The sequence below is a fragment of the Chlorocebus sabaeus genome, chromosome 6 (assembly GCF_047675955.1).
Source record: "Chlorocebus sabaeus isolate Y175 chromosome 6, mChlSab1.0.hap1, whole genome shotgun sequence".
Classification (NCBI taxonomy): Eukaryota; Metazoa; Chordata; class Mammalia; order Primates; family Cercopithecidae; genus Chlorocebus; species Chlorocebus sabaeus.
Window position 1 is genome coordinate 11,057,994 of NC_132909.1, and position 22,663 is coordinate 11,080,656.

The 22,663-nt window shown below is 43.3% G+C and overlaps 1 protein-coding gene across 1 annotated transcript in view; it reads right to left on the reverse strand.

Moving 5' to 3' along the window:
- The window catches only part of ARHGAP35 (Rho GTPase activating protein 35), a 146,825-nt gene that overhangs the window by 120,112 nt on the left and 4,050 nt on the right, over window positions 1-22,663 (reverse strand). The gene's annotated exons all lie outside the window — the stretch shown is intronic.

Sequence of the window (22,663 nt, forward strand, 5' to 3'; positions counted from 1 at the left end):
AAGCTGCAGTTTTTGTTTTTTAGGTGATCTTTACGTATTTTGCTTTTGGTTCGGTTGGGCAGGGGCTAGCAGGAGAATACCTCTGATGAGAAGTGTATGAAATGGCCCAGAAGCATGGATTTTGGGAAGAGCTAGTCATTCCACATGGTTAGAGCACTGAGTTGAAGGAGGGAAGTAGGCAGATAGGCAGAACTTCTAGAGGCCCTTAGAGAAAAGCCCTACTTATAAACATGCTCCCTTGGTGAAGCCACAGCCCTTGGAAGCTCTTGCTAGTCACAGCTTCTATTTTAACTTCTTACTCTGGAATAATTTTAGATATACAGAAAAGTTGCAGATGTTACAGAGTCCTCACATACCCTTCACCCAGCTTCCCCTAATGTTCACATAACCATGATGTATTTGTCAAAACTAAGAAATTAGCACAAAAAACTAAACTACAGACTTAGATTTTACCAGTTTTTCCATTTATTGCCTTTTCTGTGCCAGGATCCAATCCAAGATCCCATATTCCACTTAAATTCAGGTTTTTAAAAATCCCTTTCTTTACTTCAGAGCACCACGGTTTTATCATTTTCATCAGTTTCCATGTATGCTTGCCCATCCCCCAACTTCACCAACTCACTGAGAAGGTAAATATATCCTTTCAGTACCAAATAGAAGGTACCAAGCAGACATGTTTCTGCTTTTTCAGTTTTGCTAGTAGTAAGTCCTCTTTAATCTCTCTCTCTTTAAAGATCCCAACCACCCCAAGAAAAAGTCAAGACAAAATTACCTGAATGCTCAATCCATCCTTAAAATTCTAGCAAAATCATCTGCGATTTGGGAAGGAAGAAAACAGTGATTCATCCCCTTTCCCACATTTTCACTAAGGACTCTTTAAGCATTAGGATAGAAATTCAATCGTATCGCAACAATCATTATAAAGACACTTTACCAGTATTAGTCATACTTCTTTCTGTTACATTTATAACCTACGTTCTAAGCCTCCTCCATCTCCTAAAACTCCCAAATCTACAACAACCTTGAGTAAAGCCCGATTTCTAGAATCAAGGGTGAATCCTGTGCAGAAATCACTGTAATGCTAATACAAACTGGCAATTTATTCTACAATTAAAAAATACAACTACTAACAATGGTTATCCCTGGGAGGAAGACTTTAAGGAATACTTTAACTTTCCTTGTATTTCAGCTAGTGAAAGCATTCAACAAATACATAAAGAGCACAGCCCTATGTCAGAGTTAGAAGTAGGAAAAAAACAAAAGAAAAAAAATAACCTCCCTTAGGGAGCATAGTTTATATCTGCACTACTTCGGCCATTTAAAGTTAAACTAATAAATAATTAAATAAAAATTTTAAATTTAGTTTCTCAGCCCCACTAGCTACATTTCAAGTAGCAACACGTGACTGGTGGTTACCACAATGAACAACGCAGAAAGTTCTATTAGACGAGGCTGATGTAAAAGAAGACCTGATGCTAATTCAACCTTGGAAACAGAGAGGAGGCATTTGAAATGAGCAGCATTAAGGCAAGTACTCCAGGATGGAGGACAACAACATACACCACTGGCCTCCCTGCAGCATCATGCAATACCCAATCTCCAAGGCTCTTCCCTGAAGTCAGAAGGAGGCATTAGAGAAATGAAATGGGTGACAGGCTTTGATTGTACTTTAAGATAAGCTTAGATAAAAATACCCTAAAATGAAAAAATCACATTATAAAAATCTATTTACAGCTGGGTATAGTAGCCACCTCAGCAGTAACTCAGGAGCCTGAGGTGGGAGGATTGCTTGAGCCTGGGAGTTAGAGCCCAGCCTGGGCAACACAGCGATAACTCATCTCTAAAAAGGTAAAAATTAAAAAACTTAAGATTAAAAAAATCCAATTAGGACCTCACTAAAAAGGTGGAAGGGAAAATAGAACTGGAAATAACTGCTAGATCATTCTGGAAATCTTTAACAAGCTAAACTAGAGATCAAGAGGACAAACCAAAGAATGTACTATGCCCATCCAAATACCTTCCAGTGAGAGAAACATTTCCCAATGATCAAGGTTAGTATGTGAAATCACAGGCATTAACCCCACATTAATAAAAACAAGTAGGGCCAGAGAGAGAAGAGGGAGGTGAGGAGAAGAGAGAGCACACAAACCCAGACTAGTACTTTCTAAGTGGGAGGTAGTTTATTATTTTGCTTCATCTGAATCCTTCGTTTACCTCACCTAGCATGTATGGCCTTAGTTTCCTATTCTGAGTAATGGGTACAAGGATAGCACCTACTTCATTGGATCATTATGTGGATTCCCTGAGTTAATACACGTAAACTACCTAAAACAGTGCCTGGCATATAGAAAAGATTAAGGAAATATTTGCTATTATTATTGCAAGAGTCACAAACTATCTCTGAGGATCTAGTCTCACTTGTCCAAAAGTAAATGATTTCCCTAAGGGTGAGCTCAAAGGGGAATGAGATGTTGTGCTGACTATAAGAAGGGGCGCTTTTGAAAAGTCCAATCCAACCTAAGCTGAAACATCTTCCAATCATGTCCTATGAATTATTATTGATAATGTCCAAAGCCATGAGGACAACTGAAAGAATTTCTGCAAGCTTTAGGATTTAGATATAGACCCCTGGGCTAGGCACAGTGGCTCAAGCCTATAATCCCAACACGTTGGGAGGTCAAGGCAGGAGGATCACTTGAGGCCAGGAGTTTGAGAGCAGCCTGGGCAACATAGCAAGATCTCATCTCTACTAAAAATTTTAAAAAGTAGCCAGGCATGGTGGGTGCGCACCTGTAGTCCCAGCTGAGACAGGAGGATCATGTGAGCCCAGAAAGTCGAGGCTGTAGCAAGCCATGATCATGCCACTGCACTCTAGCCCTTAAACCTGTAATCTTAGTACTTTGGGAGGCCTAGGCGGGGGGATTGCTTGACCCCAGGAGTTCAAGACCAGCTGGGGCAACATGGCAAAACTCCATCTCTACAAAAAAAATACAAAAGTTAGCCAGACATGGAGGCACATGCCTGTAGTCCTAGCTACAAGGGACACTGAGATGGATCATCTGAGCCCAGGAGGTTGAGACTGCAGTGAGCTGTGAGCATGCCACTGCACTCCAGTCTGAGCAAGAGACCCTATCTCAAAAGAAAAAAAAAAGATATTATCATTATTTTATAGATGAGAAAACTAAGGCCCCAAAAACTTAAATAGCTGGCCTGTGGCAGACATGAGGAGCAGTTAGAACACATACAACATGTTTTCAACTCGCCGTCTTATATTGGTGCAGTTTATGGTGCCCCAAATCAATTGCAATATTAACAGCAAACATCACTACTCACAGATGACCATAACAGAATAAATGCCTGTGGCAGTTTTCCTCAGCTTATCTTTAAAATGAGAATTATAAGCATATACCTACATATGTCCCTATAAGGCAGCTAGTTTCCTCAGGAAGGGATATCTTTTATTCTGAAGTTAGATCCTTTTTTGTTGTTGTTGCTGCCCAGGCTGGAGTGTAGCTGGCACAATCATTGCTTACTGCAGCCTCCAACTCCTGGGCTCAAGCAATCCTCCTGACTCGGCTTTCAAAAGTGTTGGGATTACAGGTGTGAGCTACCATGCCCAGCCTAGATCCTACTTTTTATGAAATAATGGTGGGAATAATTTTTCTTTTTTAAATGCTCTCCTTGGCAAAACTAAAAACTAGTAAACTCGTATAGGCATACTATGTTTTTTTGAGATGGAGTCTCACTCTGTCACCCCGGCTGGAGTGCACTGGCGCAATCTCGGCTCACTGCAACCTGTGTCTCTCAGGTTTAAGAGATTTTCCCGCCTCAGCCTCCCAAGTAGGTAAGATTACAGGCATGCGCCACCATGCCTAATTTTTTGTATTTTAGTAGAGACGGGGTTTCACCATATTGCCCAGGCTGGTCTCGAACTCCTGAGCTTAGGCAATCCACCCACCATGGCCTCCCAAAGTGCTGGCCAACGCATCTGACCGGCATAAGACGTTTTACTGCCATTCCCCTTACTGCGCTTCAGATACTATGCGTGTGTGTGTGTTTTCTTAATTGAAGGTCATTGGCAACCCTGCCTTGAGCAAGTCTATCAGCACCATTTTTCCATAGCTTATGCTCACTTCCTGTCTCGATGTCACATTTTGGTAATTCTTGCAATATTTCAAACTTTTCCATTATTATTCTGTTATGGTCATCTGTGAGTAGTGATGTTTGCTGTTAATATTGCAATTGATTTGGGGCACCATAAACTGCACCAATATAAGACAGCAAGTTGAAAAAACGTTGCATGTGTTCTAACTGCTCATCTTTGTCTCTGTTCTCTGAGACACAAGCATGTTGAAATTAGGCCAATTGCCCGGCCATGGTGGCTCATGCCTGTAATCCCAGCACTTTGGGAGGCCAAGGGCGGGTGGATCACCTGAGGTCAGGAGTTCGAGACCAGCCTGGCCAACACGGTGAAATTCTGTCTCTACTAAAAAAAAAAAAATACAAAAATTAGCCGGGCATGGTGGCACATGCCTGTAATCTCAGCTACTAGTGGAGCTAAGGCAGGAAGATCACTTGAACCTGGGAGGCGGAGGTTGCAGTGAGCCAAGACCGTGCCACTGTACTCCAGCCTGGGCAACAGAGTGAGACTCTTTAAAAAAAAAAAAAAAGAAATTAGGTCAATTAATAATCCCACAATGGCCTCTAAGTGCTCAAGTGAAAGGAGGAGCCACATGTCCCTCGCTTTCAATCAAAAGCTAGAAATGATTGAGCCTAGTGAGGAAGATATGTCAAAAGCCAAGAGGGGCTGAAAGCTGGGCCTCTTGTACCAAACAGCCATGTTGTCAATGCAAAGGTAAAGTTCTTGAAAGAAATTAAAAGTGCTGGCCGGGTGCGGTGGCTGAAGCTTGTAGTCCCAGCACTTTGGGAGGCCGAGACGGGCGGATCACGAGGTCAGGAGATCGAGACCATCCTGGCTAACCCGGTGAAACCCTGTCTCTACTAAAAAATACAAAAAAAAAAAAACTAGCCGGGCGAGGTGGCGGGCACCTGTAGTCCCAGCTACTCCGGAGGCTGAGGCAGGAGAATGGCATAAACCCGGGAGGCGGAGCTTGCAGTGAGCTGAGATCCGGCCACTGCACTCCAGCCTGGGCGACAGAGCCAGACTCCGTCTCAAAAAAAAAAAAGAAATTAAAAGTGCTACTCTAGTGAACACATGAGTAATAAGAAAGTGAAACAGCCTGCAGCCATAAAAAAGAATGAGTTCATGTCCTTTGCAGGGACATGGATGGAGCTGGAAGCCATCATTCTCAGCAAACTAACACAGCAACAGAAAACCAAACACTGCATGTTCTCACTCATAAGTGGGAGCTGAACAATGAGAACACATGGACACAGGCAGGGGAACATCAGGCCTGTCGGGAAGTGGGAAGCAAGGAAAGGGAGAGCATTAGGACAAACACCTAATGCACGCGGGGCTTAAAACCTAGATGACAGGTTGATAGGTGCAGCAAACCACCATGGCACATGTATACCTATGTAACAAATCTGCACATTCTGCAGATGTATCCCAGAACTTAAAGTAAAATTTTAAAATAGATAAATAAAATAAAGTGAAACAGCCTATTGCTGATATGGAGAAAGTTTGACAGGGTGTAGTGGCTCATGCCTGTAAACCTAGTGCTTTGGGAGGCCAAGGCGGGACAACTGCTTGAGGCCAGGTATTCAAGACCAGTGTGGTCAACATAGGCCGATACTGTCTCTACAAAAAATAAAATAAAAATTAGCCAGGGATGTTGCCACATGCCTGCAATCCCAGCAACCTGGGGGGTTGAGATGGGAGGACTGCTTGAGGCTGGGAGGTTGAGGCTGCAGTGAGCCATAATAATGCCACTGCATTCCAGCCTGGGTGACACAGTGAAACCTTGTCTCAAAAAAAAAAAAAAAAAAAAAACCAAAAAAAAACCAGAAAGAAAAATGAAGTTTGTTTGAGTGGTCTAGACAGAAGATCAAACCAGCCACAACATTCCCTTAAACCAAAACCTAATCCAGAGCAAGGTCCTAACTCTCTTCAATCCAATAGGGTTGAGAGATGAGGAAGCTGCAGAAGAGAAGTTGGAAGCTGGCAGACTGGTTAACAAGGTTTAAGGAAAGTAGCCACCTCCATAACATAAATGTGCAAGATGAAGCAGCAAGTGCTGATGGAGAAGCTGCAGCAAGTCATCTAGACGACCTAGCTCACCTTGATGAAGGTGGCTACTGTAGACAAAACAGCCTTATGTTGGAAAAAGATACCATCTAGGACTTCCAGAGCTAGAGAGAAGTCAATGGCTGGCTTCAAAGCTTCAAAGGACAGGCTGACCCTTGTTAGGGACAAACGTAGCTAGTAACTTTTTAAATTGAAGTCAATGCTTACTTACTATTCGGAAAATCCTACAGGCCTTAGGAATCATGCTAACTGTATTCTACCTGTGCTCTATAAATGGAACGAAGCTTGGATGACAGTACATCTGTTTACAGCACAGTTTACTGAATATTTTAAGCCCACCATTGAGACCTACTGCTTGCAAAAAAAGATTCTTCTCAAAATATTACTCCTCATTGACAAGGCACCCAGTCATCCAAAAGCTCTGACGGAGATGTACAAGACTAATGTTGTTTTCTTGCCTGCTAACACAACATCCTTTCTGCAGCCCATGGATCCAGGAGTAATTCCGACTTTCAAGTCTTATTACCTAAGAAACACATTTCATAAGGCAACACTGCCATAGTCATTCCTTTGATGGATCTGGGTAAAGTCCACCTTCTGAAAAGGATTCACCATTCTAGATCCCATGATCCCATTAAGAACATCCACTTGAGCCAGGCACGGTGGCTCATGCCTGTAATCCCAGCACTTTGGGAGGCCAGGGTGGGTGGATCACGAGGTCAGGAGTTCAAGACCAGCCCCGGCCAACATGGTGAAACCCCATCACCACTCAAAAAACAAAAATTAGCCGGGCATGGTAGCATGCACCTGTAATCCCAGCTACTTGGGAGGCTGAGGCCAGAGAACTGCTTGGACCCGGGAGGCAGAGATTGTGGTGAGCTGAGATAGCGCCACTGCACTCCAGCCCAAGTGACAGAGTGAGACTCCATCTCAAAAAAAAAAAAAAAGGAACATCCATTTGAGAGGCTGAGGCAGGAGGATCCCTTTAGGCCAGGAGTTCAAGACCAACCCAGGCAATGTAGCAAGACCCCATCTTTAAAAAAAAAAAAAAAAAAAAAAAAATTAGTCCAGCATGGCAGCATATGCCTGTAGTCTCAGGTACTCGGTAGGCTGAGACAGCATCCCTTGAGCCCAGAAGTTCAAAGTTGCAGTAAGCTATGATCACACCACTGCATTCCACCCTGGGTGACAGAGCAAGACCTCATCTCTTAAAAAAAAATAAAAATAAAAAGAAGATTCGTGAGTCATGAGAGAGGTCACAATATCAACATGAACAGGAATTTGGAAGAAGTTGATTCTAACCCTCACAGACAGCTTTGAGAAGTTCAAGACTTCATTGAATGAAGTCACCACAGATGTGGTAGAAAGAGAACTACAATTAGAAATGGAGTTTGAAGATGTGACAGAATTGTTGCAATCTCATAATAAAATCTGAATAGAGGAGGAATTACTTTTTTTTGAGATGGAGTTTCACTCATGTTGCCCAGGCTGGAGTACAATGGCGCGATCTCAGTTCACTGCAACTTCTGCCTCCCAGGTTCAAGTGATTCTCCTGCTTCAGCCTCCTGAGTAGCTGGGATTACAGGCGTGCACCACCATGCTTGGCTAATTTTGTATTTTTAGTAGACAGGGGGTTTCCATGTTAGCCATGCTGGTCTCAAACTCCTGACTTCAGGTGACCCGCCCGCCTCAGCCTCTCAAAGCGCTGGGATTACAGGCGTGAGCCACACGCCCAGCCAGGAATTGCTTCTTATTGGTGAGCAAAGAAAGTAAATTTTTTTTTTTTTTTTTGAGACAGTGTCTTGCCCCATCGCCCAGACTGGAGTGAAGTGGCGCAATCTCAGCTCACTGCAACCTCCGCCTCCAGGTTTCAAGCAATTCTCATGCCTCAGCCTCCCAAGTAGCTGGGATTACAGGCATATACCACCGTGCCTGGCTAATTTGCATATTAGTAGAGATGGAGTTTTACCATGTTGATCAGGCTGGTCCCTAACTCCTGGCCTCAAGTGATCCATCCGCCTCGGCCTCCCAAAGTGCTGGGGGTTGGCCACTGCGCCCAGCGATGATGATAATGATGATGATGATGATGATTTTTGAGACAGAGTCTAGTTCGGCCACCCAGGCTGGAGTGCAATAGTGCAATCTCAGCTTATTGCAACCTCCGCCTCCTGGGTTCAAGCGATTCTCCTGCCTCAGCCTCCTGAGTAGCTAGGACTACAGGTGCTCACCACCATGCATGGCTAATTTTTGTATTTTTATTTATGTATTTATTTTGAGATGGAGTCTCACTCTGTTGTCCTGGATGGAGTGCAGTGGCATGATCTCGGCTCACTGCAACCTCTTCCTCCTGGGTTCAACTGATTCTTCTGCCTCAGCCTCCTGAGTACCTGGGATTACAGGTACGTGCCACCACACCTGGCTAATTTTTGTATTTTTAGTAGAGATAGGGTTTCACCATGTTAGCCAGGAAGGTCTCTATCTCCTTAACTTATGATCAGCCTGTCTTGGCCTCCCAAAGTGCTGGGATTACAGGTGTGAGCCACCGCACCTGGCCATTTTTGTATTTTTAGTAGAGACAGGGTTTCTCCATGTTGGCCAGGCTGGTCTCCAACTCCTGACCTCAGATGAGGTCACCTCGGTCTTCCAAAGAGCTGGGATTACTGGCATGAACCACCATGCCTGGCCTGCCCAGCAATTTTTTAAGATGGAATCTACTCCTGGTGAGGATGCTGTGAACACTGTAGAAATGACACCAAGGATTCAGAGTATTACATAGCTTAGCTGATAAAGTAGCAGCAGGGTTTCAGAAGATTGACTCTAATTTTGAAAGAATTTCTACTGTGGATAAAATGCTATCAAAGAAATCTTTCATGAAAGGAAGACTCAATGAATGTGGCAAACTTCACTGTTGCCTTATTTTAACAAACTGCCACAGCCAGCCCAACCTTCAGTAACCACCACCCTGATGAGTCAGAAGCCATCAGCATCAAGGCAGGACCCTCCACTAGCAAAAAGGTTATGACTCACCAAAGGCTCAGATGATCACTAGCATTTTTTAAGCAATAACGTATTTTTACAGGAGGCTGAGGCCAAGGAATCACTTGAGCCCAGGAGGTTGAGGCTGCAGTAAGCTGTGACCACACCACTGCACTCCAGGCTGGGCAACAGAATGAGATATCTCAAAAACAACAACAACAACAAAGGAAGTTGGGGGAGCTGGGCACCGTGGCTCCTGCCTATCAACCCAGCACTTGGGGAGGCCGAGGTGGGCAGATCACTTGAGGCTAGGAGTTTGAGATCACCCTGGCCAACATGGCGAAACCCCATGTCTACGAAAAATACAAACATTAGCCAAGCATGGTGGTGTGCGCATCTCTAGACCCAGCTACTCCAGAGGCTGAGGCACAAGAATTGCTTGAACCCGAGAGGCAGATGTTGCAGTGAGCCAAGACTGCACCACTGCATGTCAGCCTGGGTGACAGAGTGAGAGTCTGTCTCAAAAAAAATAAAATAAATATTAGGCCAGGCGCGATGGCTGATACCTGTAATCCCAGCACTTTGGGAAGCCGAGATGGGTAGATCACTTGAGGCCAGGAGTTGAGACCAGCCTGGTCAATGTGCAGAAACCCCATTTTTACTAAAACTACAAAAAATTTAGCCAGGTGTGGTGGTGCACATTTGTAGTTCCAGCTACTCAGGATGCTGAGAGAATTGCTTAAATCTGGGAAGTGGAAGCTGCAGTGAGCACCACTGCACTCTCTAGCCTGGATAACAAAAGAAGACTGTCTCAAAAAAATAAACATAAAAAATAAAAAAATTTAAGCCGGGAACGGTGGCTCACGCCTGTAATCCCAGCACTTTGGGAGGCCAAGGCGGGTAGATCACCTGAGGTCAGGAATTCGAGACCAGCTTGGCCAACATGATGAAACTCCATCTTAACTAAAAATTCAAAAAATTAGCCAGGCATGGTGACAGGTGCCTGTAATCCCAGCTACTTGGGAGGCTGAGGCAGGAGAATTGCCTTAACCCGAGAGGCAGAGGTTGCAATAAGCTGAGATCACGCCACTAAACTCCAGCCTGGGCAACAAGAGCAAAACTCTGTCCGCCCCCAACACAAAAAAATTAATTGATAAAATATTTAAATTTTTTAAAAAGGTATTTTAAAATTTATATACCTTTTTAAAGACATAATGCTACTGCACACTTAGACTACAGTATGGCGTAAAGATAACTTTTATTTCTTAATTTTTTTTATTATTACTTTTTGAGACAGTCTTGCTCTTGTCGTCCAGGCTGGAGTGCAATGGGACAATCACGGCTCACTGCAACCTCCGCCCCCCAGGTTCAAGCAATTCTCCTGCCTCAGTCTCCCAAGTAGCTGGGTTTACAAGTGCCCACCACTATGCCTGGCTAATTTTTGTATTTTTAGTAGAGGCGGGGTTTCACCACTTTGGCCAGGCTGGTCTTGAACTCCTGACCTTAAGTTATCAACTCACCTCCGCCTCCCAAAGTGCTGGGATTACGCGCATAACCCACCGCACCTGGCCAAAACATAACTTTCTTTTTTCTGAGACAGAGTTTTGCTCGTTGCCCAGGCTGGAGTGCAATGGCATGATCTCGGCTCATCGCAACCTCTGCCTCCTGGTTTTAAGTGATTCTCCTGCCTCAGCCTCCTGAGTGGCTGGGATTACAGGCGCACGCCACCACGCCTGGCTAATTTTGTATGTTTAGTAGAAATGGAGTTCCTCCATGTTGGTCAGGCTGGTCTCAAACTCCCGACCTCAGGTGATCCACTTACTTCAGCCTCCCAAAGTGCTGGGATTACAGTCATGAGCCACTGCGCTTGACCAAAATATAACTTTTATATGCACTGGGAAACCAAAAAATATGTGACTGGCTTTATTGTCATATATGCTTTATTGCAGTAGTCTGGACCTAATCCCACACTATCTCTGAGTTATGCCTATATTTATTTTCCTACCACTATATTCTTTAGCTGGTCTCTTAAAGCCAAGTCCGGCCAAGTGCTCACACCTGTAATCCCAGCACTTTGGGAGGCTGAAAAGGGAGGCTTGAGTCTAGAGTTCAAGACCAGCTTGGGCAATACAGCAAGTCCATGCCTCTGTGAAAAATAAAAACATTTAGGCTGGGCACGGAGGCTCACGCCTGTAATCCTAGCACTTTGGGAGGCTGAGGCGGGAGAATCACGGTCAGGAGTTCGAGACCAGCCTGGCCAATATGGTGAAACCCCGTCTCTAGCAAAAATACAAACATTAGCCAGGTGTGGTGGTGGGTGCCTGTAGTCCCAGCTATATGGGAGGCTGAGGCAGGAGAATCACTTAAACCGGGAGGCAGAGGTTGCAGTGAGCCGAGATTGCGCCACTATACTCCAGCCTGGGCAACAGAGTGAGACTCCATCTCAAAAGAAAACAACAACAACAACAACAAATTTAAAAAAAATTAGCTGGGCTTGGTGGCATGCATACACCTGTTGTCCCAGCTACTCAGAGGCTGAAGCAAGATGATTGAGCCTGTGAGGTAAGGCTGCAGTAAGGTGTGATAATGCCACTGTACTCCATGGAGCATGGGTGAGATCCTGTCTCAAAAAAAAAAAAAAAAATTAAAAATAAAAAGAAAAGCCAGGTCCAGGTAGGGCAGCACTAATAATGACACATAGTAAGCATATTAACTAGCACAGTTACCCTATGAGTAAACACTACCATATTCTCCTTTTTAATAGACGACGTGCCTAAGGTACCAAGAGTTTAAGGGGCCTTGTCGGAGGGTGCAGAGCAGGTAAGAGGTGGGACTGGGACTCAAATCTAAGCCATGTGTCATGATGAGAAAAAGAGTAACGGAGGCCTTAACAAATGTGGACAACTGCTGTTTGGCCTATGACCTGGTGTTAACATTTAGGTGTATGACACACTTTCTGATAAGACCTTCAAACTATCTGCTACCTGGGGGCAAATTACAAGTTGTACAAAGACCAAGAGATAACAAATCAATAGCATGTGCTGCTCCACTGATCCAAAATTTCATCATGCCGTCTTTGCAGCACTCTCACATGCTCACTTACCTGAACATTTTAATTACCTAATTGCTCTCTTTCATTCTTCCAGCAAAATCAAAGGTTACCAACTTCAGCGTTATGTTTACTCTCGGCATTTAGTTCTCAAAAAATAAAAATAAAAAGACCGTGGCAAGCAAAATAGGTATTTAAGCCCATTTTATAGACAAGAGAACTCAGAATAAGAATAAATGACTTGTCCTAAGTCACAAAGTTGGTAAGATGCAAATGAAAACTAACAATAGGTAAGTTTCTTTCCTCTACCTGGCTTGAGGAATCCCAAGAATCTGAAGACTGAAAGGCGACAAACTTCATCTATTCCAGGGTTCTCTCATTCAGAAACTCATACCTTTATTCAACGAAGACTGAGCTCCTACTGACCTGTCAGGTCATGTTCTAGGTGATGTCACAGAACAAATGGAGGAACAAAAGACAAAAATCTCACAGAGCATCCAAAATGCTTTATTTTGCAATTTCTTCCTGATGCCTGAACACCAACCTCCTTGAATTGAAGATCTGTTACTCTCCCCAACAACAGAAAGAATGATCAGTAAATAACCATTTAATAGATATATGTGTAGACGTCTTGTTAAATAAAAACAACAATAAAACCAAATGGGGTAAACTTTAAAATTATTGTTTATTTAAGACAAAACGAGACCAGGCGCGGTGGCTCATGCCTGGAATTCCAGCACTTTGGGAGGCCCAGGCAGGTGGATCAAGAGGTCAGGAGTTCGAGACCAGCCTGACCAACATGGTGAAATCCCATCTCTACTAAAAATGCAAAAATTGGCCGGGTGTGGTGGCGTGTGCCTATAATCCCAGCTACTCAGGAGGCTGAGGCAGGAGAATTGCTGGAAGCCAGGAGGCGGAAGTTGCAGTAAGCCAAAGATTGCAACATTGCACTCCAGTCTGGGCAACAGAGCAAGACTCCGACTCGAAAAAAAAAGACAAAACATAAAACACGAGCTTGGATCACTTTCTTTAAAAGTTCTTTCTCGGCCGGGCGCGGTGGCTCAAGCCTGTAATCCCAGCACTTTGGGAGGCCAAGATGGGCGGATCACGAGGTCAGGAGATCGAGACCATCCTGGCTAACATGGTGAAACCCCGTCTCTACCAAAAAGAAAAATGCAAAAAACTAGCCGGGCGAGGTGGCGGGCGCCTGTTGTCCCAGCTACTCAGGAGGCTGAGGCAGGAGAATGGCGTAAACCCGGCAGGCGGAGCTTGCAGTGAGCTGAGATCCGGCCACTGCACTCCAGCCTGGGTGACAGAGCGAGACTCCGTCTCAAAAAAAAAAAAAAAAAAGTTCTTTCTCATAATAAGATGAAATCGGTCTTCCTAGTCAATGCATTCTTGCATTGAAATGCTTAGTCACACATAATTCTTTAAGATAAGATCAAGGAAAAATAATTAGGCCACTGGCCTTCTAAATTTTTTACATTCTGCTAAAGAAACAGGGTGTTCCTTGTGTTACCTGTAAAGGAAGAATTGCTTTTGTTTTATAAACGGCATATAAATTCTCCGAGAGAGGAGGAGGCATGTTTTGTGCACTGTAAACCTTGTAGATACCCATACCTCTACCTCTATCCTCTGAACTACAAAGAACTAGTTTGTTCCCTCTTCTGCTTAATACTTTTGCTAAATTATTTAAATAAAATTAATTAAAGACAGGACTTCAAAATAGGACTCTGGGAAAAAAAAATTTAATAGCTTAGCTTAGCCGGGCAAGGTGGCTCACGCCTGTAATTCCAGCACTTGGGAGTCTGAAGCGGGCGGATCACCTGAGGTCAGGAGTTTGAGACCAGCCTCACGAAACGGAAAAACTCTGTCTCTACTAAAAATACAAAATCAGCCCAGCGTGGTGGTGCGTGCCTGTAATCCCAGCTACTCAGGAGGCTGAGGCCAGAGAATCACGTGTACCCGGGAGGTGGAGGTTACAATGAGCCAAGATTGTGCCATTGCATGCCAGCCTATTAAAATGTTTTTGGTGCATAAAAGGGAACACATAACTAATTTTATAGCCATTCCCGACTTTGACCAATGGCTTTTTTTTTTTTTGAGATGGAGTCTCACTCTGTCAGCCAGGCTGGAGTGCAGTGGCACGATCTCAGCTCACTGCAACCTCCACCTCCTGGGTTCAAGCAATTCTCCTGCCTCAGCCTCCCAAGTAGCAGGATTACAGGTGCCCGCCACCAAGCCTGGCTAATTTTTTTTTTTGTATTTTTAGTAGAGAGAGGGTTTCACCACGTTGGCTAGGGCAGTTTTGAACTCCTCAAATGATCCGCCCACCTCGGCCCCCCAAAGTGCTAGGATTACAGGTGTGAGCCACCGTGCCCAGCCTGCTTTTTTTTGAGACGGAGTCTCGCTCTGTCACCCAGGCTGGAGTGCAGTGGCGCGATCTCCACTCACTGCAAGCTCCGCCTCCCGGGTTCACGCCATTCTCCTGCCTCAGCCTCCCGAGTAGCTGGGACTAAAGGCGCCTGCCACCATGCCCAGCCAATTTTTTCATATTTTCACGAGAATACTTTTAGTAGAGAGGGGGTTTCATCGTATTATCGATCGAGAATGGTCTCGATCTCCTGACCTCGTGATCCGCCCACCTTGGCCTCCCAAAGTGCCGGGATTATAGGCGTGAGCCACTGCGCCCGGCCCTGCTCTCTTCTCTTAAAACAAGCACACTTCAGGGATTAGAAGAGAACCTTGTTTAAAGATAACCAAGGGTTCAGCTCTATCCACCATGGAATAGATCTGAATTATCTTCATCTCTGGGCTGAGATCACACTGGGCAAAACCATTCTGGAAAGTGTAAAGTCCTTTCCAGACTTTCTGGAAAGTGTGTAAAAAAAGCATTCTGGAAACTGTAAAGTCGGCCAGAGAAGGCAGTAGGGAGCAGAGACTCTGGGCCAGACTGCTTTGGGGACCTACTAGCCATGTGGCCTTGGGCAAGTCCCCTCTCTGGAACCTCGGTTCCTCATCTAGAAGGTGAGGATACCACCTACCCCAGAGGGTTATTGTGAGGAGGATATAAGATAACGTTTCGTAGTCTTCTGGTATGTAATAAACAGGTCACTGTTATTATTTGGTAACATTATTAGTAATTAATTTGATTATTCTCTAAGAAAGGGTGAATGTCTTACCTTCGAAGATACTAGAGTCCAACAGATCTTACCATGGCTAATTTATTGCTTTTTGGCTCAATTTTTCCTTCATATGTTTATAAGAAAAGCCAAACACAAGACAACCACACTACAAAAAAAAACTTGTTTAATCTTGTTTTCCCTGAATCAGAAATAGTAAAATCATTGTGGAAAGCTTGGGAAAATTCAAAAAAAAGTTTTAATCACCCATAATCCTACAACACAGAGTTAACTAGTAATACTTCAGCATATTTCTTCCACTTTTTCATATATATATTTTAAAATAACTAGACTCATGCTGTTTATAGTTCTATATTCTATTTTTTCCCACATTTAATTTTATTTTGTGTGCACTTTCCCATGTCAAATATTCTCAAAAACATACTTTTTTAATGACTCCATAACCTTTCCATAAAGCAAACCATTCCCCTAAGGTTAAAACATTTAGATTTTTTTTTGTTAATTTATAAACATCCATATAGTTAACATAGTTAACATTTCTTTTGTATACAATCTTGATTCACATCTCTATTTGTCGGTCCCTATAGATTCTTTTTTTTTTTTTCTGTGAGACAGAGTCTCACTCTGCCACCCACGCTAGAGTGCAATGGTGTAATCTCCACTCAACGCAACCTCTGTCTTCTGGGTTCAAGCGATTCTCCTGCCTCAGCCTCCCGAGTAGCTGAGATTACAGGCACCCGCCACCATGCCCGGCTAATTTTTTGTATTTTCAGTAGAGATGGGGTTTCACCATGATGGCCAGGCTGGTCTCGAACTCCTGACCTCAAGAGATCCGCCCACTTAGGCCTCCCCAAGTGCTGGGATTACAGGCATGAGCCACCGCACCCGGCCCTATAGATTCTTACAAGTAGATCAAGGATTGTATGTTTCTTAAAACATTGCTGGACGGGCATGGTAGCTCACGCCTGTTATCCCAGCACTCTGGGAGGCCGAGGTGGGCAGATCACTTGAGGTCAGGAATTCGAGAACACCCTGGCCAATATGGTGAAACCTCGTACCTACTCAAAACAACAACAACAACAAAATATATATATATACACACACACATAAATATATCACAAAAATTAGCTAGGCATGGTGGTGGGTACCTGTAATCCCAGCTACTTGGGAGGCTGAGGCAAGAGAATCCCTTGAACCCGGGAGGCGGAGGTTGCAGTGAGCCAAGATTACACCACTGCACTCCAGCCTGAGCAACAGAGCAAAACTCTCTCTTGGAAAAAAAAAACAAACAAACAACAACAACAAGAAAAACAGGCCGAGTGCGGTGGCTCACGCCTGTAATCCCAGCACTTGGGGAGGCCAAGGCAAGTAGATCACATGATGTCAGGAGTTTAAGACCAGCCTGGCCAACATGGCAAAACCCCATCTCTACTAAAAGTACAAAAATTAGCCAGGCATGGTGGCACACGCCTGTAATCCCAGTTAATGGGGAGGCTGAGGCAGGAGAATTGCTTGAACCCGGGAGGCAGAGCTCTCAGTGAGCCGAGATCATGCCACTGCACTCTAGCCTGGGTGACACAGCAAGACTCCATCTCAAAAAACAAACAAATAAAACATTGCTAAACTACTTTCCTGAAAGTTCACACTAGTTTGCAGGCCTGATAGTAATTTCAGTATCAGTTCCATTTCACTCTCATCAGCATCGACCACTATCTCTTTTCTTTTAATTTCTGCAAACAGAGACCAAAATAATCTGAAATTACAACACGAGTAGAAAAGATCTGTTAAAGGAATGCTTTCACACTTGTGATAATTTATACAATGAAATCACCGTTATCCCATTCTTTATCAGGTATTTGACCCTGCCCAGATAGGCAAAGTTAGAAACATCCTACATGTTCACATTTGTATATTAAAGTAATAATTGAAGTGCCTTATATAGACTAGACTCTCAAATAATTTCCAGCTCAGTAAGAACTATGTAGAAAAGGGAATCATGCCCCATCATAGGAAAAAGGGGCTTGTACAACATACAAAAAATTCAGAAATGGACACTTAAGATTTATTTACTTTTCTACATGTAGATTATACTTTAATTTTTTAAGAAAAAAACTTAAAAGGGGATTTGTACACAAGAAAATATATACACCTTGTATATACATAACATCAAATCATAACAACTTTAGCTAAGGCTGCCATTTTTTAAGCCTTTGTGGTTACTGAGTGGCTACTACTAGGTACATGCCAACAGCCAAGACCCACTCCACAGCAGTCAGGAGTCTTCTCTTTTTCCTCATTTATCAAAGGTTTTATCTACATTCCTCAAATGACTGAGCAATCAGAGGAAGAAATTTCTTATACGCTGGCAGCATTAAAAAACATACACAATGATTTCAGGCCATTAAAAAGGTTACTATAAAAACAGCATCCACCAGCCTCTACCTACAACGTTAATAGGCATTTCTGAAAAATAAAGATCTAGTGATACGTTTTATCACCTATCATTTAGGTAAGCTATTCCCAGTGAAATAATTCCCTTGAAGTGAAAGCTACTCTAGCAGAAGATGCAGATTTCAAGAATCTAATAATCTTGTATTAACGCAGTGCTGACTTTCATTTGTACACAATCAATTTGTTACCGAACAAAGAACTCTTTTTAATTGCCCATGGCAATTAATGGTAATCATTTTCCTTTGTCTCATTCCTAAGTAGTGCAGGCTGCAAAAGATAAAGCCACAGTTTTGACCTTTCTTTTAAATGAAAATGAGGAAAAAGTACAATGCAACTATATACATACACAAACACACAATGCAAATACATATACACACACATACACACACACACATATAATTTTTTTTTTTTTTTTCTGAGACAAGGTCTCACTTCATCACCTAGGCAGGACTGGAGTGGCGTGATCGTGGCTCATTGCAGCCTTCACCTCTGGGGGCTAGGTGTTTAGGTGATCTGCCCACCTTGGCCTCCCAAAGTGCTGGGATTATAGGTGTGAGCCACCACGCCTGGCCAACTATATATATACACCTCAGGAGGCTATTAGCTGTAACTAACCAGCATACTTTTAGACTAACATTTTCTTAAATGCAAAAAGTTACTAAATAAAGTATTATGGCCCTATGGGGAGGCTCAGGCCTGTAATCCCAGCACTTTGGGAGGCCGAAGCATAAGGATCACCTGAGGTCAGGAGTTCAAGACCAGCCTGGCCAACATGGTGAAACCCCATCTCTACTAAAAATACAAAAAACTAGCCAGGCAAGGTGGTGAGCGCCTGTAATCCCAGCTACTTGGGAGGCTGAAGCAGGAGAATCACTTGAACCTGGGAGGTGAAGGTTGCAGTGAGCTGAGACCGCACCACTGTGCTCCAGCCTGAGTGACAGAAGAAGACTACGTCGCGAGAAAAAAAAAAAAAAAGAGTATCATAGTGAGCTCCACATAAATAACTCAAGAGGAAAGATGTATTTCTATCTGTATCTTTTTAAATTTTTAATTGTAAATTGACAAATTGTAGTTGTATATATTCTATACATATATTTTTAGTTGCCTACCTAAAGAAAATATCTCAATTTGTAGCTACCCAAATACTTTTCTACTTGCTGAAAAAAATGTAGATTTAAGGAGTTATTACATGACCAAACATCTCTACCTTCTTCCTGTTAGACTAGTTTACTTACAGTTTTGTTACACCTGTGTTTGAATCCAGGTCAGAAATAAAATGCTCAACTTTTCCAAATATGCTGGCTAAAAAGGCAAGCTGGTACTTGTGGTGTAGATTCTTTTCAAAATACTGTGATACGGAACCTACTGTGTGCTCAAATCTCTGAATATGAAAGTCTTCAAGACTATTAATACAGGATTATGTCCCAAGAAGCCAGATACTAATCAGAATAGTCTATTCAACATTTACTTCTCTTCACCCTATATGGTTAATTGTTTACAACTGACTATAAATTCCTTAAGGTGATGAACTATGCTAATTATTATACGCCCAGAGAGGCAACGTAGCCTAATAAAATAAACACACATTTTGAAATGAGACAGATCTGGATTCTTAACACTGCCTTACTACTTATTAACTGTGTCACCATGATCAAGAAATTTATAATACAGCAAGTATGCAGATTAAAGTATCCTGGGCCAGGGCCAGGCGCGGTGGCTCACGTCTGTCATCCCAGCACTTTGGGATGCCAAGGCGGGTGGCTCACCTGAGGTCAGGAGTTCAAGACCAGGCTGGCCAATGTGGCAAAACCCCATCTCTACTAAAAATATAAAAATGAGATGGGCATGGTTGGCGTGTGCCTGTAATCCCAGCCACTCGGGAGGTTGAGGCGTGAGAATAGCTGGAATTCAGGAGGCGGAGGTTGCAGTGAGCGGAGATCTCGCCACTGCACTCCAGACTGGGCGACAGAGCAAGAGTCCGTCTCAAAAAAAAAAAAAAGAAAGAAAGAAAGAAAAAAAAAGCTGACCAGGACAGCAGGCCCTCTAAGCATTTAAAGTCTGCAAATGGCCATTACAGTTGGTACAAACATCTAAAAAAAAAAAAAAAAAGACTCTAGCACCTGTTTTATCTTCTATCAACATGGATGCAATGGGGGCCTACCAAGTACAAAGTATTCTGCTAGGTGTGGTGGGAAATCAAAGATAATGTAAGAGGCTCCTCATCCTCAGGAGTTTACTATCTATCTAGAGAGAGATGACAATCTACTATTAGCCACAACATAAGGCAGAATGGGAACTAACTAGTATAATCCCCTCATTTTTCAAATGAAGGAACTGTAGTCCACAGAAATGAAAATGATTTGGCTAGTTACACGGCTAGTAAATGGCAGGGCTAGGGCTAGAACCCAGGTTTCTTCAACATTCTTTACATCATAGGAAGTTGCCTCTCAATTGTTCAAATTCAATTACCAATTTACTACAGTGGCCAGGACGAGGACATCATCCAAGTAAGAATGCAGAGATATTAGGAGAGCAAAAGGGGCAGGAAATACCTACAGATCTATAATACAACAGTCACAACTGCTGCAAAGTGCATAAAAAGAAAATGTTTGTTTCAATAAAGGAAAATGAGAGAGATAGGCAAGTCTGGCTATTTTCAACTAAAATAAATATTACTTTCCTGTAATGATACTTCATGGCTGAAAGTATCTGGTTCTCTGCTAATATATCAACTTAATGGCATTTCTCAATATCAGAGAAGCAAATAAGTGAAAATTAGATTGACAGGTGCCAAAAGTTATCTTCAAGAATTCTTCATAGATGAAGCCTGATAAAGCATTGGATCAAAAGTTAAATAGAAAGAAACTTTCGGGAAGATGAACATGAATTATTTGTTTGCATTTCTTAATGCCAGGAATACAAGTGCTATTCAGACCATTGCTGTTTGAGAGCCTAGGTCAACAATGACTCAGCTTGAAAAATTCCATATTGTTTTTAAAAGAGATATATGGTTTCAGTTATGTAGCTAATATAATCTGGATAATCCCATCCCCCTAAATTATAAAGTAATTTCCATGTGAATGGTTGAAAAACACGCAGTGTTTATTTTATATCTGAAAAAGTATACAAGGGTAATCCAGCTCATTTTACTGCGTCTCCCAGGGAAAGAGCCCCCTACACAAACTCCAGGTTATAGGACTTGATGACAGGCAGTTGGGGATTGGCAGGTGAGGGAGGAATCAAAGAGCAGCAACAGGAGCTTAGTCCTAAGCCCCAGCTCTAACTTGGTAAGTGACCCAGGACAACAAGAATCTACAATCAGACCTGGACAGCACACCAGGCTTCAGACTAGGAAGGTGAAGCCCAGAGAGGTAAAGCAATTTGTTCAAGGTCCCAACTAATTAGGACAAGGCCTAGATCAGAAGGCAGGTCCCTGCCCTTATATAAGTCCAGTACTTTTCTGCTGTGGCAGGAAGCCTGTCACAATGCGTTATGCCAGCCTTCCATTCCTCCATCTGTAAATGAGGAGGCTAGACCAGGCACTGACTTTCACACTGAGTTCCAATGAACGCAAGGTGTCAAAGGAGGTATTTCTGCTAGTCACCTTCTCTCTTCATGCAAAGAATCTCAATTTTAGCCATTTTATAGATCACGAAAAAGAAATCTTACCAACTGGACATCATGGATAGTGCCGTGATGAATAACAGAAGATTTTTTTAAAAAAGGGAAAAACAGGTCAGGCGTGGTGGCTCATGCCTGTAATCCCAGCACTTTGGGAGGCCAAGGCAGGTGGATCACTTGAAGTCAGGAGTTCAAGACCAGTCTGGCCAACACGATGAAACCCCATCTCTACTAAAAATACAAAAATTAACCTAGTGTGGCAGCGCATGCCTGTAATCCCAGCTACTTGAGAGGCTGAGGCAGGAGAATCGCTTGAACCCGGGAGGCGGAGGTTGCAGTGAGCCGAGATCATGTCATTGCACTCCAGCCTGGGCAACAAGAGTGAAACTCCGTCTCAAAAAAAAAAAAAAAAAGTCACGATGACTATGTAAATCAAGACATTGTTTAGACTGCCAGGTGGTGACTGACAATAGTTATAGCAGATCACAGGAAGACCCTGCAAGCAGCCTAACACCTCTCAGGAGACCACAGTGGACCAAAGATGGGAAGCAGACCAGACTAGACGGAGACCAACAGCCACTCCAACCTTTTCAATCTCCAACTATATTGACCTGATGCCTCACCTCCTCACATGCAGACTCACCAAACATCTATCAGGCTATGGTTTACTGTCACCTGTGCAGCCCCCACCCCTCCCAGGCTGTGTCCTTTGCCAAAAGTCACCATCAAGGTCCATGGATCTGCCCATGAATCTGCACACCGACAACTTCTTTCAACTTCTTCTCTTCTGGATCAAGAAGAATGAGTATTTTCTGATTTGTCACCGTCCTAAATGCGTCAACCTTCACCATGCCAAGGAAAATGGGGGGCAGATAAAAGGGGGGAGGGATGGCCAAAAAAAGGTTAGTTGAAAACAAGATGACTTAAACGAGGAACTTTGATCAGATTAGTTTTTAAAAGTCTTTACAAAGATTTCCTAGGCAGGGCAAGAGCCCTTGAAAACATGTTACTACGTCGAAAGCAGTTGCCTACCGCCATCTCCTGCTCCAGCCCCCCCCGACTCCAAATGGCATATTAACTGTGCCAGAAGGCCAAGGCTACCACCTCACATTTCTGTAGCACCCAATTTCATCATGAAAGCAAATGTCAATGCTGGAGTTGGGGCCTCTGCTGGCCTCAGAGAAATCTGACAGTCTTTAAGAACATCGGTTAGCA